Genomic DNA, 18,037 nt, shown 5'->3' on the forward strand with positions numbered 1-18,037 from the left:
TGACATTGTTTTGTTTGTTTTCTATTGAAGAGATTGACATTTTCTGTTTACGCTCCTTTGCCCCAACTCGGGCGAAATATTGAAGTTGTAGTGAGTGATATTAAATATTGAAACATACTTCATTTTGTTGCTTTAATTTACTTTTACAAGGGGGGCTAAATAAATAATCAATATATTGTTTCACATAGTTAGCTACATCTCAGGTGTGTTATCAACTTATCTAAGAGTTCATCTTGAGGTATCTACTACAGAGTTGCATGGGTGCTACACAAGGTAGGATACACCACCTCACTTGTACAAACCACACCCTAGGTTGCCATAATGATCATGATAGACACTGGGGTCCGACAGGGCTGGGAAATTAAGGGGCGGATTGAGTCAGGCGAGGGGCGAGGACCCGTTGTGGCTTCTCCCGGCCGCCCAGAGTGAGATAAATCTCCCCCCCCCCAACACGGGTGCTTTGTGTCCATTACTCATACATGGTATATACTGGGGCTCAAACTTTTTATGATTGCTGGCAGCTGGCAAAACAAAGTCTCACAATGCTTGTTTTGTTTCAGATATCATGCTTTTACATGTCTTCTTTTTGTATAAGTGTGTATACCTTTTTTGTGTTTTATATTTTTATAAGATGTCTTTTATATTTTGTACATTCCCTGTGGGATTTGTTTGTTAAAAACATCATTTGTGTTATTGCATTATTATGCCATAAAGTGAACCAACAACCTCATTATGAAAATAATCAAACATCTAAAATAATTTTCGGGTTTTCCCTCAGAAATGGATTAGGATATTAATAAATGTATCAATAACTATTAGTACACCGTATACAGGAGGATCTATATTACTACTGGTAAAATCTAGATAATACCCTTCTAATACTTTTTCAAGTTGTCATTTAGCCTTTTTGCAACGTTGCTCTTTCTTGAAGTTTCCGAATATAGTTTCTGAAGTTTTTTCCCCCATTACCATTAATGTAATGGGGGAAAAATATGTAGAAAAATATGTAGAATATGTAGAATTATTGTGTTTTTTCCACGGTATGTGAATATGCTTGCAATATATTTAGATGTCGCACCATACCTCATTAATTTGTTCAGTGCACTGAAGAAGGTAGGTGAGTGCACATGGTACAGAAATAAATGTAGTTTATTTAGAAAGTTGCAGTGAAAGTGCACAAGCACCACAGCCTGCCCATCATGTTCTATGAAGAGGAGCAGCTTGATATTACTTCCCGTCCTCAGCCTCTTGCACTTGGCACCCAATTCACAGTAGAGAGAATGACTGTTATTCCTCAGGGACCAGTCAGTCATATGAGCAGTATATGACTGACTGGTGTGCATATAGCCAAATGAGATGCAACAGATAGTCACACACGCACAGGTAAGCCTAAAATTCTGCTTGATCTTTATTCTAACAACTGTTTATTCTTTGTATATATTTGGGTTGAGCCTCTGGTTGAAAAATACAGCAATGGACGTTCCCGGTGACGCAGTTTTGAATTGGAGGGACCAGCTGTCACCTACTGAAAGGCACAGACATGACAAGTCTGCAGCAACAGATAAGGCGGAATGCTTGAACAGTAACAGAGCGACACAAAAGGAATGCAAAAATTGGTCTATGGGATTTTACAGAGATGTTTTCTTCTTGGTTGAATGCTGCCTCAGAATGTGACCTGGATGAATCAGATCCCTAGTGCTTATCTGCCGGAGCATTGCTGATGGTGAATAATATGAAATGATTATTACTCTGCCTTTTTTTCGCACTGAGGGATTCAAGTTGAAGAATGTCCCTCTGGCTCAATGTTTGTGGCCCTTGATAGTCCAACAACCCAGGGGTAACTAACAAATTTAATTTTAAAAATTCTTCCTCTGTCTTTTGAAACACACTGAGAGCCACCTTTAAAGAGATACTTTTATCTGTGCAAGTTTCAGTGATTTTCCTGCAGGCACTCATAAAGAGAATAAATGGGTTGTGGTCATCATAGAGGGGTGGACTATATCAAACCAACTTCTAAAGCTTGCCTTATAAACCCCTTGTACAGGAATACTACTTTTCTATTTTGAAATGTGCAACATGTAGTGTTCACAGCACTGGAAATTCTGTGTGTGGTGTGGGGCTGAGAACATATCATGACTTCAAGAGAAAGCTGTGCAATTTTGAGAAGCGGAATTCAGTCTGTTACATGTTCGTCTGTTAAAACAGAGGAAGGAAGTAATCACTCTGAAACTTGCTGATGGTCACAACTGTCATATTAACTCATACAACACAGTTACGCTTAGTATATCCAAAGAAAAGTAATTCATTTTTGACATTTCCATTTTATCAAAAGTTTTTTTTCCCCCAGGTGCAGGATTAAAAGAAACATTCTGTGCTGAAAATCCTGGTTTACTGTCAAACTACAGTCATGGCCAAAAGTTTTGAGAATGACACTTTCACAAAGTCTGTTCCTTCAGGGTTTTTAGGTGTTTTCCAGATGTTTCTATAGTTGTGTCATTCTCAAAACTTTTGGCCATGACTGTACTTCATTTAATTGGTCTGGTTTGTAATTCCTGGGATAAGTTCTTGGTGATTAATTAATTTTTACAACATCTTATCTTTACATGTGTACATCCATGCACACAAATCTTGAATGCAACTTCAAATGCATTATGACTATCTGCAAGTATTTAATTTTTTTTCTCACAGATCATATTATGATCACTCAGGGAATGATGTTGAACACCCATGATATATGATATTTTACAACATACACTGTGTATGTTGTAAAATATCAAAAATCATCTCAAAGGTAGGTTGGCTTGTTGTTTTGCATCTGAGATGGTAAAGATATCAATATGGATTTGTTTTAGCTTTATTGGTCCAAATTCTAGACAGTATGTTTCCATGGTAACCCACTCTTCCTTTTCCCTCAACCTTTATTCTCTGTGTGAAAATAATGGTCAGTTTGTCCAAAAATGTCCACAGCAAGAAGACAGTGTGGTCTATGGTATAATTTAGTGGCACCACCATTCAGGACCAATTTTTTTCTTTATTCTTTGCTGGTATGATACTGTGATTTTGAGCTTGGTTGTATGGCACATTCATTTTATTTATGAACAAGACATTCATTCTGGTTTTACTTGCTGTACATGGAGATTATCTTATCCTGAATGTGACTTAGATATTTTAAAGTTGATATTTAAACTGGAACGGGAAAAGGGACTGTTGCCCAAAGGAGAGGCGGGAAAAGGAAATATACGCAGTTAATGTAACACAAAAGTGTGTACAGTGTTTAAAGCCCTGCTGTCTCCTAAATTTCCCCCAACGCTCCCAAATGTTGTAAAAGCTGTTTTTATTGTTGCTGACAATTGCTATACCATAATTTCAAGTCACACTTAGACATGGCCTGGCTCAGGTATTATTCATTTGTATGGCCACTCAATAATATAAACCGTTACAGTAACACAAAAGCATGTACAGTGTTTAATATCTTGCTGTCTCCTAAATTCTCCCAAATTTTGTAAAAGCCGTTTTTGTTGTTGACAATTACTATACCATAATTTTAAGCCACACTGCGATTTTGCCTGGCTTAGGCATTACTCTTGTGAATGGCTACTTAACATGTCTGACAAGAGTGGAGCTGTGGGTTTAAGCTTTTTGACCCCGCTCCACCAGTGTACCTTAAATCACAGCAAGTACACCACTTGGAAAAAAAAAGCACTTTCAAAGTAAAACAATACAAACCAATTTGTTCTTGCACCTGGTGTTTCCACAATGAAATGTGATAATCACATTTGAATTATTTGTGTGGTATCCTGTTGCAGTAATGCCATGATTGACTTTACAAGAACTAACCAACTGTTCTGAGTGACAAAAAAACATTTTTTATGAGACATATCAAAGTCAAGATACCATTACTTTTCTTCCAATTGTTTGCCTTTTAAAAGAGTTGTAATAATTTGGATACAGTGGTGTTGTCTTTTTCCTTCGAAGGCTGTTCTTCAGTGTTCAAGATTCTTTTTGGTTGGTTTGTTTTCATCATCATTTCTACAGACAGCCCTAATTTTTTGCTTTACGCTCTTGACACTCATGTGGGTGTTGGGATTTGTAATTAATCTTCTGTCTGTAAGGATAATTACTATAGATAATTATCCAAACTGCTTGTTGTCTTTCACATGTCAATCAAACAACAGCTGAAATGAAAAGGAGTAAATATTTTGCTCCCTGCAGTTGACATGTCCTCTCATGTGTTGAGGGCGTCATGGTTTCTCTTTCACAGGTTTGACTTTTGAAATGCAGAATGTATAAACGTTCACATTTCACAACCACAGGTTCCACAATGTGATCAGTGACACATTACCTATATCTTTGTCTATGTATTTTGCAAAACTACTGCTATCTGGATTTTCTTGCTCTGTAAACCATGTCTCTTCCTCAACATTAATTTTGATTCAGCAAAGACATTTACGGTTTTCATCTACAAAGTGACTACAGGTCGTTGATTAGACTGCTGATCAATCCAGGTGGATAAAATCGCAGTGGCTAGGCCTTCTACAGCTTTCTGTAGCTCTCTCTGGGAAAGAAACTGTGGGACTAGAGACCTACAAGATAGTGAGAAGAGATAAAGCCTGGAGGCTGTTTAGGACACAATCATTGTTACATACCGAAATATAATTTAAATGCCCTGTGGGGGGCAGAACAAAATGCCTCCATATAACAGTGTGGCATCCTCAGGTCTCTCAGTTCATTTAAGATTTTCAGTGGCCACAGATCAAACAGTGCTGTGAACATAATAGACTGGGCATAAAACCATTTACACAATGGGAACACAAATCACAACAACCAGTGGAAGACATGTTCAATGGTATTTGGATAAAGTTGGTACAGAGGACTGCATGCCAAGACCTAATGCAATCAGAAATCAAACAACATAAATTTACTTTCACTGAATTTTTAAAGTAAGTTGAGTGCTTGTTTGTTGAAATTCAAAGCGCATGATTGCTGTAAGGATATCGATCCATAGTCTACCTCTTATATCCCAGCTGCCATTGGGCAAGAGGCAGGGTGCTGGACAGGTCTCTGGCAAGTCACAGCACAACATAGACAGACAGACAACCATTCACTCTCTCAGTTGAATGCATCCATTTTTTTTTGTATGTTGTTAGACTGTGAGAGGAAAGCAATGCAGACATGGAGAGAACAGGCAAAGTCCATGCAGAACAGTCCCCTGTCAAAATTGAACCAGGGTCTTTCATTCTGTGCGGCCAAAGTGCTAACCATTGCACCGCCATTTCAACCCTAGGGATATATAGTGGTTTTGAAGAAATGCCTCTAGGACAGCTTGATCTTGCATTTTGCATATCTGCCGCTGACAGGCATCAGCAGACCATCATGCCTGAGGTCAGCAGTTGAGATTGAATTCATATTTGCTTTCATGGTTGTAACAGGAATGAAACAGATGGGCAAGGATATATCTGGAAAGTGCAATGAAATTTCAGCTTTGAGGACTCATCTTGTTGCCAGACAATTGCTTACTCGAATAAAGCATGTTCTACATTTTGCATATTTCCATGTGGAGACACAATATACAGTTGTTCTTCAGTAATTGAAATTTGATGGACCCCATCTAACTCCAAATTCAACCATGGAGACTACATAATATTAATAAAGCAAGTAAGCCGCATTGCAATAAGCATCTGCTGTATATTTATTGAACCAAAAACAATCTTAAAGTTACTCCACTGTTAGTTTTCAGATAGAAAAGGGTATATCAAAACAAAGCAAACCACCATATTCAATTTTAAGTTGTTTTAATGTGATGAAATTCTGTTGCTGTGCATTGTATTCTAGCAGATTCCACATACCTCCCAGAAATTGCTGACAAAACAAGATGAGGCCATGCCACCAATAATAACCATGATTGGATCTGTCTCTTTTTTACTCTATTTTTTTTTTGTTCTCAGCAGGAAATATCTGATAACAAGAAGTCCATCTCCTCAAAGATGTTGACACAGATGCTTTATCCTTTCGGGTCATCCTGAGCGTATGAAGACTAATGGTCTTTTGGTTTGCATTACTCTTTGTGCTCTGCTAGACATCTTTTCCGGACTGATGATTCATCCTCCAAAAAATCTTCGAAAATGGATGTTTATAACAAATGTCATTTGCTCTTACATTTATGGCTAACAATAATTTGCAAGCAACAATTTTGTTTTTCTTTCAAACACAGTGAGGCTGGAATAAATCATGCTGAAAGCTCGACCCCTGTGATGAGTATGATGGCTTGAAGAGAGACTCATCGTATATATGACCTCAAAACTGTCGTCACCCTCTTAAAGTAATCACAGAAGTCATTTTTTTACAAAAATGTTTTTTTCGCCTGAATCATCTCATGATGCTGACCACCTCTGGCAAAATTGCCTGCATCCTCAGTTAATCAGATTGTGCCATTCTACTTCTTTAGTTGTAATCGCCGATGTTAAGAGTGTCGAAAGGTTCAGTTTTTTGTGTTTCCTGAAAAATCCGAAAAAATGACGTAAGAGATTATTTTAAGAGGGGGACGATATGTAAACTGGAGGTTTACGTCTGTCTGTCTGTCTGTCTGTCTGTCTGTCTATCTGTCTATCTGTCTATCTATCTATCTATCTATCTACCTATATATGTGTATATGTGTATATGTACATGTATATATGTTTATATAAAATCAGACTGTTGATAGCTTGAATCGACAAAAGACAATACCTTTTGTTTAAAAAAGTGGTACTCTTCACCATTTTAGTCAAAAAGAATAGAATATTCCTTTAATCATCCCACTGTGGGGAAATTTCACAAAGTTTATGCACAAAAGACTGCAGGTGAAAGGTATTTTATCTTTTTGAAATTGAAAGGTCTTTGAAAAATTGATGGGACCAAACCAGCTCGATGGTCATCTTTGTTGTAACTGCATTTTATCAGGTTTCTGAAGAGACTGAGTAATGTCAGGGGGTGAGAGCTGTGGATGTTTGTGTAGAGGCAGTCTGGGGACTTGGGCAGAGTTGATTTTTCTGATGGCCTATGGCCAAACACAAATGTCTGAGGACCTAGGCTAAAACAAAAGGATCTAAACTGAAACAAAAGGCTCTGTTGAACTTTATTCCACCCCGACTAGTTTCAACATCCTCTGCACAGCTTTAATACATCATCCAAATGGAGTGATCATGAGGATGGATATAAATTATACTTTAGCTCTTCTAAAGAACCACGTCTTGGCACAATTTTAAATATTAAAAAGCTGGAAATTAATCTGAGCAATAATGAGTTCATCACAGTGCCCTGTATCTTTCATCTGGGCACTGCAACGAGGTTTTAACCTGGAGATGCTCAGGAAAGTTGCCCGAAGAGAGGCTGGTTAATACATAACTCATTATATACCTGACTTTCCTCCCAATCTTTCTGCTCTCAATTTCTACCTTTAATTATTATTTCTATCGAAATGAGATACGATTATTTTAGATATGAGAGGAAATAAAACCATGGTTGTTTTCCAGTGGGATTCTGGGGATCATAGAGTTTATCAAGCGGCTGCCAATCCCAAGGAAAGAGCAGTGCTCCTTTAATTATGCTCAATCAAGGGAAAATGTAGCCATGTTGCACGTCACACCTGTGTTATAAATATGCTTGCCAGGCATCACTGATTTTGAGAACAAAGGGTGTGTTACTTTTTAAACCACAGAGCTGTCACACTATTTACCAGGATCTGATTGGGTGCTGTCAGGAAATTAAGACATTTTTCTCTTTAGCTTGCAAAATATTCTGCCACTGCAGTCTGTAAAACAGTGGTCCCCAAACTACGGCCCAGGTGCCGGGTACGGCCCGCCTCGACATTTTGCCCGACCCCCAAACAATACTAGAGATGCGTTATGATTTTATAATCATAATGCAAATAATAATACAAATATAATCATAATGACATCTACTGGGATAAAATCTGTTCTACAACCATACTGGTAGTGAAACGTGTTGTGTTGGTAGGTGTTCGTATCAGTATGGTTTCATAGCCTGCTTGCTTTCTGGTTTTCACAGTGAATTTTATATGAGAGGGCTGCAGACAGTTGTGTCTATAAGAAAGTCAATGTTCCTTGGTCTTTTTTTGCTGTGAAAAACTTGAAATGGGTTATTTGGTTATTTTTTTTTCATAGATGGTGTTTATTTCATCAATAATGTTATTATTTATTTTCTGTTTTTTTTTTTTTCCTGTCAAGATCCCAGAAGGGTTAATTTTTGGTTTTGTGTGGCTTTCTGGAAAACAATAAATGTTTATGTTTAGACACCTCGATTGTCACACTTTTTGGCCCCCTGTCAAAAAAGGGAAAAGTTATTTTGCCCTTGCAGGTTTGGGGACCCCTGTTGTAAAATTTGTGAAGATACTTGTGAAGAAATCAATGAATTAGAAATTTTTTGACATTTATTTGAATTTTTTTTTTGAAATTTTCCTTTTTTTGTTTGTTTATTTAATTTTTTGTTTTGAATTTAATTGTGCGACATGTCAGAGCTGCATTCTGTTCTGTGTTGACAAGTACTCATGATGTCCTAAAATAAGCAGGGTTGAGCGTTTCGCACCATCTTTCCAAAAGTACAACATCGCCAAGATGTACTTTAGTTCTTCAGAAGATCTGTCTAACAGCTTAGAAACTAGAAGTAGAGCTTTAGGTATGGCTTCCGTAGCACTTCATACTAAGGAGATTCTGTGAAATGCTGCCAAGACAAAGGTGCTTGGCAAGGTTTTTAATTTCTTTTTCCAGGTGTAAAATTCCTTGGCAGAAATTTCTCACAAAAACATGATATTTTACTTTTTGATTTTTTGAAACTATTTGTTGATATTTGAGTACTTGTATCTAAATGTTGTTTTTCTTTGATTATAATGAAGTATGGGCAAGTTCAGAATGTAAGTTTCACAGTAACCGGAATAGAAACACCCACAATGAATTTTTGGCGATGATAGAGAGCCAAGTATTAGCACATTTTAGAGTTCAGTTTCTTTTCCAAACCCAATAGGCTATGTCCCAATTGTGGAAATATTGCTAAGGCCTTGGTCAGGTCATGAGCCTGAAGTACCATTTGAAGATCCAGCAAAAACATTCTAGCATAATAAAATGAAGCTCGGCAATAATGCTGAGAAACAGAGATTACACTGGCCTACCCATAAATGACAGCAGTTATCTAGTGGTATGATTTAACATAGGCAGACCATGAAATGGCTGACTGAAAACCATCACAGAACCTACTTTTTGCTTTTTTCAATTTTACACACATAATTGAAGGGACCTTAAAAGGCCAGAATTTACTTTATTCTCTTCTACATAACATCAGAGCTTTTGTATTGTTATAAAATGTAAGGAACAATGAAAAAACAGTAACAAAATGTAATACAAAAATTTGGACGTACTGTAATTTCATGAATGCAGGAATTAGAAGTTGACTCTTGTGTGCTATGTTATTGCCAGCATTGTATTTTAAAGAAAACGTCCTAGCAGAAACTGCATCCCAGCAGAAACTGCATCAGTTGACAAACAGTATGTTGCTTTATGTTATGAAAGGGAATTACGATTGATGCTTCCAGCTGCCTGAAGAGAAGAGGGAGCGCTCGTAAGCTACTCCAGCAGCCTGGTCATATAGTGGCTGGGTCATGCTTATACCTTTCATGTTGCTTTGATCTCTATTTACCAAGGAGTGGCCTTAAAGCACAAGAATAATTCCGAATGAGTAACGATATACGTTATGCGCACCTTGACAACAAACAATATCAGTAAGGCCAGCAGACTTAGAAATGACGGGCTATACTTTTTTGTGGTGTTTGGGTGCCATGGCAACACGGAACAGTGTCTGACCTGCTCACCTTTCACTCACTGGTTTATCTTACATTTTTAGTCATAGTATCTGTTTGCCAGTCTTGGCTCCACTGCTCCACAAATCTGTGAAGTGAATACTTGGATTTTTTTTTTTTGTAAATCTTCAAGTGAGGTTTTTCAAACAGTTCAAGGAGATCTTGAAAATGACCAGGTGTGTTTGTGCGTGTGTGTTTGCATTTGGGTATGATATTTTTATTGAGTCAACTTATAAAACACAATTTTTTTTTCCTCAAAGGTAGAGCAGGGGATGAATTGGTAGATCAGGGAGACAGGTCAGAGAGTACTTGGTGTGTCGTCTGGTAAGAAAATAGATAAGGAGTCTTGGTTGTGGAATGAGGAAGTGCAGGAATATATACAGAGAAAGTGGCTAGCAAAGAAGAAGTGGAAACTGAAGGGACTCAGGAGAGCAGGAGACAGGGGTACAACGCAAGGTAATCGTAGAGGTAGCAAAGGCCAAACAAAGGGCGTATGATGACTTGTATGCAAGGTTGGAAACTAGGGAGGGAGAGAATGATTTACAGTATACAGGTTGGCAAAACAGAGAGATAGAGATGGAAAGGATGTACAGCAGGTTTGAGTGATAAAGGACAGAGAGGGAAATGTTTTAACATGCTAGAAGAGTGATGGGAAAATTGAAAGCACTTTGAAGAGCTGATGAATGAAGAAAATGAAAGACAGGGAGGCGTAGAGGAGGTGACTATTATGGACCACAAAGTAGCAGAGATAAGTGAAAGGTGAAAGAGGAGGGCATGAAAGAGGACGAAGAGTGGAAAGGCAGTTGGTCCTGGTGATGTACTGGTGGAAAGATGGAAGTGTCTAGTTGAGGCAGCGGTAGAGTTTCTGGTTAGATTATTCAATAGGTTCTTAGAGAGTGAGAAGATGCCTGAGGAATTGAGAAGAGGTGTGATGGTGGCCATTTTTAAGAATAAGGGGGATGTGCTGAATTGTGGTAACTATAGAGGGGTGAGGCTGATGAGCCATACAATGAAGTTATGGGAAAGAGTTGTGGAAACAAGACTGAGAGCAGAAGTCAGCGTTTTTGAGCAGAGAAGGTAAGAGGGAGCAGCAGTGTGCCTTTGTAGACCTAGGAAAGGCATATGATAGGGAGCCGAGGGATGACCTATGGAGTGGCAGAGAAGTATGTTAGACTGGTGCAGGACATGTATGCAAGATGTGAGACAGTGGTGAGGTATGCTGGGATTGTGTCAGAGAAGTTAAAGGTGGAGGTTGGACTCCATCAGGGATCAGTTCTGAGCCCCATCTTGTTTGCAGTGGTGGTGGAGAGGCTGAAAGATAAGGCCAAACATGAATCTCCATGGCCCATGATGTTTGCATCTGACATTTTGTTATGTAGTGAGAGCAGGGAACAGGTTGTGGAAAATCTATAGAGGTGGAGGTATGATCGGGAAATAATTATTATTATAGTGCCAATTTAGCTATTTATCTACAGCCATAAAAAAAGTAATACTGAGAAAAATTAAGTGAAAAAAATGACTTCAAAATTGACTTAGGTGTACCATTAGTGGGATTAATATCTAAACAAATTATAAACACAGTTGTACCTGTGCTAGGGAACATTATGCTGATGAGCACTGTGTTGTAATAGTAACTTGTTGCCTCCATATATTGATACCTTTTTAAATTAAAAAGCAGATGGTGTTATGAGTGCATATGATAGCTGCCTCTAATAGTCAGTATTGTTTTATCTACTGGCATGCAGGACTCATAACCATATCCCTCTTCGGAACCACCCAATGAACAGGAGAGACTGCCTGTACATGGATATAGATATTTTCGAAACAAACATTAATCCTCATGGACTCTGCAGTTGTTTGCATTGATCGAGACCCAAGCTACCTGGGAGGGTTAAAAAAAAATCAAACTGATAGTGAAAAACTAATCAATCTAGTGTTCAAAGAACGGCCCCACTTACATTGTAATAAATTATATGGCACTCTTGACATATGTGAAGAAAGCAGTAATCAAACACCAATTTAAAAATGACTATTTCTGGTATTTTATTGTAATTCTTTGGCAGTGGAAATATGTGATACTATATTTAGCATTCACTCACATCATATTTAACTGAACTTTACTTGCCGTGGAAAAACATGCCACTAACTTGCGTGCTCGCATGAACTTCACTGAATGAGATCTCTTTGTATTAATTCTCCGAATTAACATTCATTAACTGATGAAGGTTTGGTGATGGTGCTAGCGTTAGCTGGGATTGGGTGTTGCATCCTTGTGAACCTGTGTGTTGGATTAGTGATATTGACAATTTATCAATTGATGTAATTAGTTGACTAATGATAGTAATCTAAAGTCTTTTTGCAATGAGATAAGGACCCTAAAATGGATGAGAAATAACATTTTAGAATGTCATGTATCTTCTACCATCAATTAGAGAAAACATCATACAATTAACAATACGTTGAAATGTCGGTTTCTGTTTTCCTTCAGAATATAGGATATTTTGCAAAAGGTATATTGACTAATGAAGAGTTGGCTGCCAGGCAAATTTACTAGTCTTATTACATTTTTCTGGTGCAGGTCTACATTGACAACAGAACAAAAGACACAAGATGAGGCCAACCATTAGAAATGATCATTATCTCTCACAAATGCTTTGCACAAACAAGGTTGGATTTTTCCATTTTCTGATTTATTTTTGTGAAAGAAATTAATGTCACTCTCCCTTCTCACTTCATGTGAAACATGTAATTAATGATTAAAATAACATTTGGCTTTTTGGAGTGTTTTGTAAAGATTTACTTATCATTAACTGTTACTGTTACTGTTACTGGTTACTTAAATGCCTCTCAGTAGCCTTGCTCTTGAAAACTGAAGGTTTTCATAAATAAGGCTTCTTTTTAAAGAAGTTTTTTTTTTTTTTTTTTCTGTTTAGATCAGACTTCCATTCACCACTGCAAAATAAAGCACTTCTGGGCCTCGGCTAGTTTAATAATTTTGCGTAGCAGCAAAATAAAGAAATCACCTGGAAACATTAAATTCTCTGTGCTCATAGTGTTATTGATAGTGCTTTAACATATCTGGTGATAACACAATTGTATGAGGATGGTTGACTTTGAACAATAATCTGTGCCTTTGGTTTCATTTGTTTGTTTTGTCCATGTGTAACCCTTTCTATGGCAATATGGCCTCCAGCTCCTAGATTAACATTGGCATCAATCCTTACCAGTACCCAAGAGCCTTTACCTTTACTTTCTCCATATAGAACTAATCAAAGTAGTGGAAGAACATTGCCCTGGGTAGGAACAAGCCAAAGGTAAATCAGGGAAAAATACCATTGATTTTTAGCTTTTGAGAGCTGTCTGTTGAAAAACTCCACCAGGCAACACATACAGTAGATCTCAGATGAATGTTGTGGGTGTTTGTAATTCTGTCTGAGGGAGTGGATTCAGTTAAAGCTGAGAAGACAAGTACTTTTTTTTTTTACAAGTACTATTACAAGCACTATCTACAAAAAGATCCAGGTGCTGCAGCACGATACTGAACACCCTGCCTGTACTTGACAAACTCTCTTGGAATAAGAAAAGAGATAAGATAAGATTATCTTATTAAGATGATAATTAGTTGACTCAGTTTACAGTATAGCTGGCTTAATTTTCTAGTATAATGCCTATTTAAACTGAAGCTTATTACATCAAAATTTAATAATAAATATAAAAAAGACGCACAGCAAACATGCAATTTAACCACAGTTTGAGCTTACACAAGTGCTTAATATGCACCTGTATTTCTTTTTTAATGTGTTTTTGCTTTCTCTAGTTGTATAATCAGCACAGTTTCATCAAAAGAGCTCAGAGTAGTTATTTCACCTCCCTTCCTGAGATCTTGACAGGAGACTGTCTAGGAGGACAATTTGTTTACAAGACAGGAAGTAATTGCGCGGCCTGCCCTCTCATCTCAGTTGAACAAATATCAAGGCTGATTTCTGAAATCCCTGAGGGGAAACAGACAATTAGCCAGCACTGCAAACACAACTGGTGAGCATATCATGGTTTTTGTCCTCTTGAATTACACGGCATATCTGGAGAAACACTAAGCCGAGCTTGTGGACAATTAATCCATTCTCCTCACATTTAAAAGGCTGCTCTGTGGGTACTAAAGTCATCAAGTCACATTGTCTTTTTCAGCTGGGAAGATTAGAAAAATCCTACCCATTCAATGTTGTCTGCACATGACAGAGCATTGTCAGAAAATCTACTTGTCTGTGTGTAGGTCTTATTCAGAGCTATATATAATCTAATCATATAAATGATTTCAAAAGGAATCCTCCAATAACACTGTATTTATGCTTATTTAGGAACCTACCAACGTACTATTTTATGAGTTGAAATGACATAAGCTTATGTTGTAAAGGAAGCAACTGAGGTTGTGGTATGAGATCAGCATCCCGTTGCTCATTCACAGTTCAGTTTATTACCAGCTTGATAATGATGCGGTTTATGAATACTGATAACAGTAGTTATTTAAAAAGAAACTCCTTTTTAGTCAGCCAACAAAAATCTATATATTCTCTTGGCTAAGTGCAATGACGTTTTGGCTTTCAGTCAGTGACTGTTTTTGTTTTCCTCCTCTTCTTTTTTTATGACACAAGTTCTATTCTGCAAAGAAGTGATTGATCATCAAAGCTGGATCTACATCAGTAATATACATAATGAGGCTCACAGTGGGAATTCTGCATCAGTGAACAAGCAACACACGCCTTCAAAGACTCTTAGATAATTTTGTCTATGACAAAAAAAGTTCAGTTGATGAGTAATCAAACGAGTTAATTTACTTACCCAAGCACTGAGGATGATTACATAAAATAATTAGATTTGAGCTACTATCTTGCTCTTTATGTAGGGTTTTCATACCTATTTGACATGCTTCATTTTCTCAATGTAACTGATACAGAATTGCAGAACTATATTGCAATTTTTCCACGAGGACAAATGGCTTTTAACATGAATGTGTGGAAGGTTGCAAAATGGTTGAGACCTGTATTTGTTCTTCTGTGATGCTTTATATGGGACAAATTGTGTCATATAAACTTTTTTTACAAGGCTTTTTTTTAATAACTATTGCTATAATTTTTTCTATACACAAAATGTGCTTTCACATAAAGAAATCTCAACAGTATGTCAAGAGGTCAGTTTCATATGTACTCCAGTTAGCTACAATGAATCCTTTTAAATCCAAATCGCATCTGGTGTTTACATTTTCAAATCCTGCCGGAAGAGATTTGGCCTCTCAAACAAAAATGTATATCCTTAAAATTCATGCAAAACCTCCAACTTCAAATTCATTGTGGCTGTATTAGTAAAAAATAAGTGAAATAAAAATCAATAAAAAAAATCTCTCATACAAGTGACTATTCTAAATGTTACCAGCTACTGCTTCTGCACATTTAAAATGCTTGTCCCTTATAAATTTATATTTACTCATAAACTGCTTGTTAGTGTAAAGATTGCTTTAAAATCAACCCGTCACATTGGAATAATGCATCAGTTGTGATTAATATGTCGCTTGATGATACAACATGGAGATGCTATTTAGACCATAGTCTGAATTTTTTTTAGCAAATACCTGCATATTTATTATTTTAATTGAAAGTGATAAGCGTTGCATTCCTGTTCTGTCCATCCATGTGCATTCATTGTCTCTGAACCCCATTGTTACTGGCATAAAACTATATCTGGTCACACCATCAGATCCATACTGGCAGCTGTCTTCTGAATACCTGCTTATTTATCACTTCCTGGCACATGGCAATGACAGTAATTGATTCTATTGAGGCTTCTGCTACATCTCAACTACATTTCTTTCATTTTTACTTTCATCTTTCTTTCAAGGGGACAGGTAGATGTTATTTTAAATGATGGGTTGTCAAGAGAATGTAGTAGTTGCTGTGTTGATTATACTGCATGTGAAGTTTGTTGTAACGCACTGGTGCATACTTGATAATTTTGAATCAAGATTTGAAGCCTGTTGGTGGGGAAGAAAGGAGGGTGATGGAGAGAAGTGATGGCGTGGAGAACTTGGGCACATATTGCTGGTTCAAGCATTGGATGCTCTTTTATGCTTTGATGTGTGGGGCTAAGTGGAGCCTATAGACAAATCTAGACCTGCAAAAAGTGTGATAATGCCGCTTCCCTAAAAATTATAATCACAAAGCTTTTTCCGGGGAAAGTGCAGTAAAACAACCTGTGCTCCTAAGGCAGCTTAATAGCCATGTTTATTTAGCAAATGACAGTTATCAATGGGCAAGACCTTGTTTCATACAAAGTGTGACAAACAAACAGCCTGTCCTCTGTTCTCATTACCCCCACACTGAAGGAAAAATTACAGCTTCTCTTTCTGCTTTAAAAAGCTTTAACTCTGCAAAAATATATATTTACTAAAATGTGTGTGTCTGTTTGTGTGATTGTGTTGGAGTCTGAGACCACTTCCAACTGCAATGTCACTGTTACTGCATATAGCTTGGAGAGTTTACATCAGATGTAAAGAAGACATTCCTTCTTGGCTCATAGCTGTGTTTGAATTTGATAAAATTGGGTAGAATTCTGTCAGAATTTGAAATTCATCAAAAAATGCAGGAGTGACAAGTTTAATATGATACGATCTAAAATATATAAATATTGTATACAATATAATCTGTAAACAGGGGTCAGTGGGGCTATATAAAAATTAATAGACACACATCCTTATTTGTTTTTACACAATTTATGTCATTCCTATTCATTACAATCTAGATGCATGCCGAATTACATTGCCAATGTGCATGAGGTTGTGTATGCACATTTAACCACAGGTTTAGAACAACTATCTCTGCCTGTCTTTCCCAGCCTCAGCACACAAACGTGGAGAATGTGCACAGCATTCTGATGGGTGGCAGGTGGGAAGCAGGTCCAAGGAAAGATCAATGCAATTTGCAAAGTGCCTTCAACACAATTTCAATGTTGGATTGTTTCCAGAGATGAGATAGGACGGTACATGGAGATTTAAAAAAAGAAGTCATGACTCAACTTAACGTCAGCTAAACTCTAACCCCTCTTGCTCTTTGAAGACTTGCATCTGTTTTCCATTCCAAGCAATAGAAAGGCAGAAAATAATCACCGTATATCAGTGTGTATCAAACAAGTAAGACATGTTTGTCCTACACAAACATCATAATAATAACAGCATTATTGCATCATAAATCTTAACTGTGAGAGGTTAATAAAATCTATTTAAACAATTTCTTTGAGGCACCATCTATGATGATTACCAAGATCAGATATTTGATACTGTACAGCATATCAAGTTAATTTGGCTATTGACTATTTTTTGTCAAATGGAGATTTATTAATCTATTTACCCCTGTGGACCAATTTAATTAAACTGCATTGCATGCTCTTAAAAGAATGTTGCACATCTAATTAATTTAGATAGCATGATTGAATAATCTGCTGCACAGTGATTAGTGCTTCCGCCTCACAGGGAATCGCTCCTGGTTTGATTCTGAAGGGGTCCTTTTGGAGTTTGCAAGAAGGCTCTCTTCTTCTCCCTCCGGCTTTTCCCTTCAGGGGTCACCACAGCGAATCGACCTTCTCCATCTAACCCTATTCTCTGTATCCTCCTCTGTCACACCAACTACGAACATATTCTCTCACACTACGTCCATATATCTTCCCTTTGGCCTTCCTTGAGACCTCCTGCCTGGCAGCTACAATTCCAGCATCTGTCTACCAATATATTCACTCTGTAAATGACCAAACAATCTCAGTCTGGTTTCTCTGACCTTCTCTCCAAAACAGCTAACATGTGCTGTTCCTCTGATATACTCATTCCTGATCCTATCCATGCTGGTCACTCCCAAAGAGAACCTTAGCATCTTTATCTCTGCAACCTCTATCTCTGCCTTCTGTCTTTTCATCATTGTAACGTCATTGTAGGCCATACAGCATCGCTGGTCTCACCACTGAGACCACCACTGACTTGTAAACTTTTCCTTTCATTCTGGCTGATAGTCTTCCATCGCAGAATACTCCTGGCACTTTTCTCCACCCATTCCAACCTGCTTGAACCCGTCTCTTCACCGTCATTCTCTGTTGCTCTGCACTGTTGACCCCAAGTACCTGAAATCCTCGGACTTCTCGATCTCCACTCCCAGTAGC

The 18,037-nt window shown here is 37.6% G+C and overlaps 1 pseudogene; it reads left to right on the forward strand.

Moving 5' to 3' along the window:
• The first annotated feature begins 321 nt into the window (after positions 1–321).
• The window catches only part of LOC147235775 (uncharacterized), a 31,483-nt pseudogene continuing 13,767 nt past the window's right edge, over positions 322–18,037 (forward strand).

This window comes from Fistularia commersonii, chromosome 3, assembly GCF_037954325.1.
Source record: "Fistularia commersonii isolate RoL2024-O1a breed Wild chromosome 3, RoL_Fcom_v1.0, whole genome shotgun sequence".
Lineage (NCBI taxonomy): Eukaryota > Metazoa > Chordata > Actinopteri > Syngnathiformes > Fistulariidae > Fistularia > Fistularia commersonii.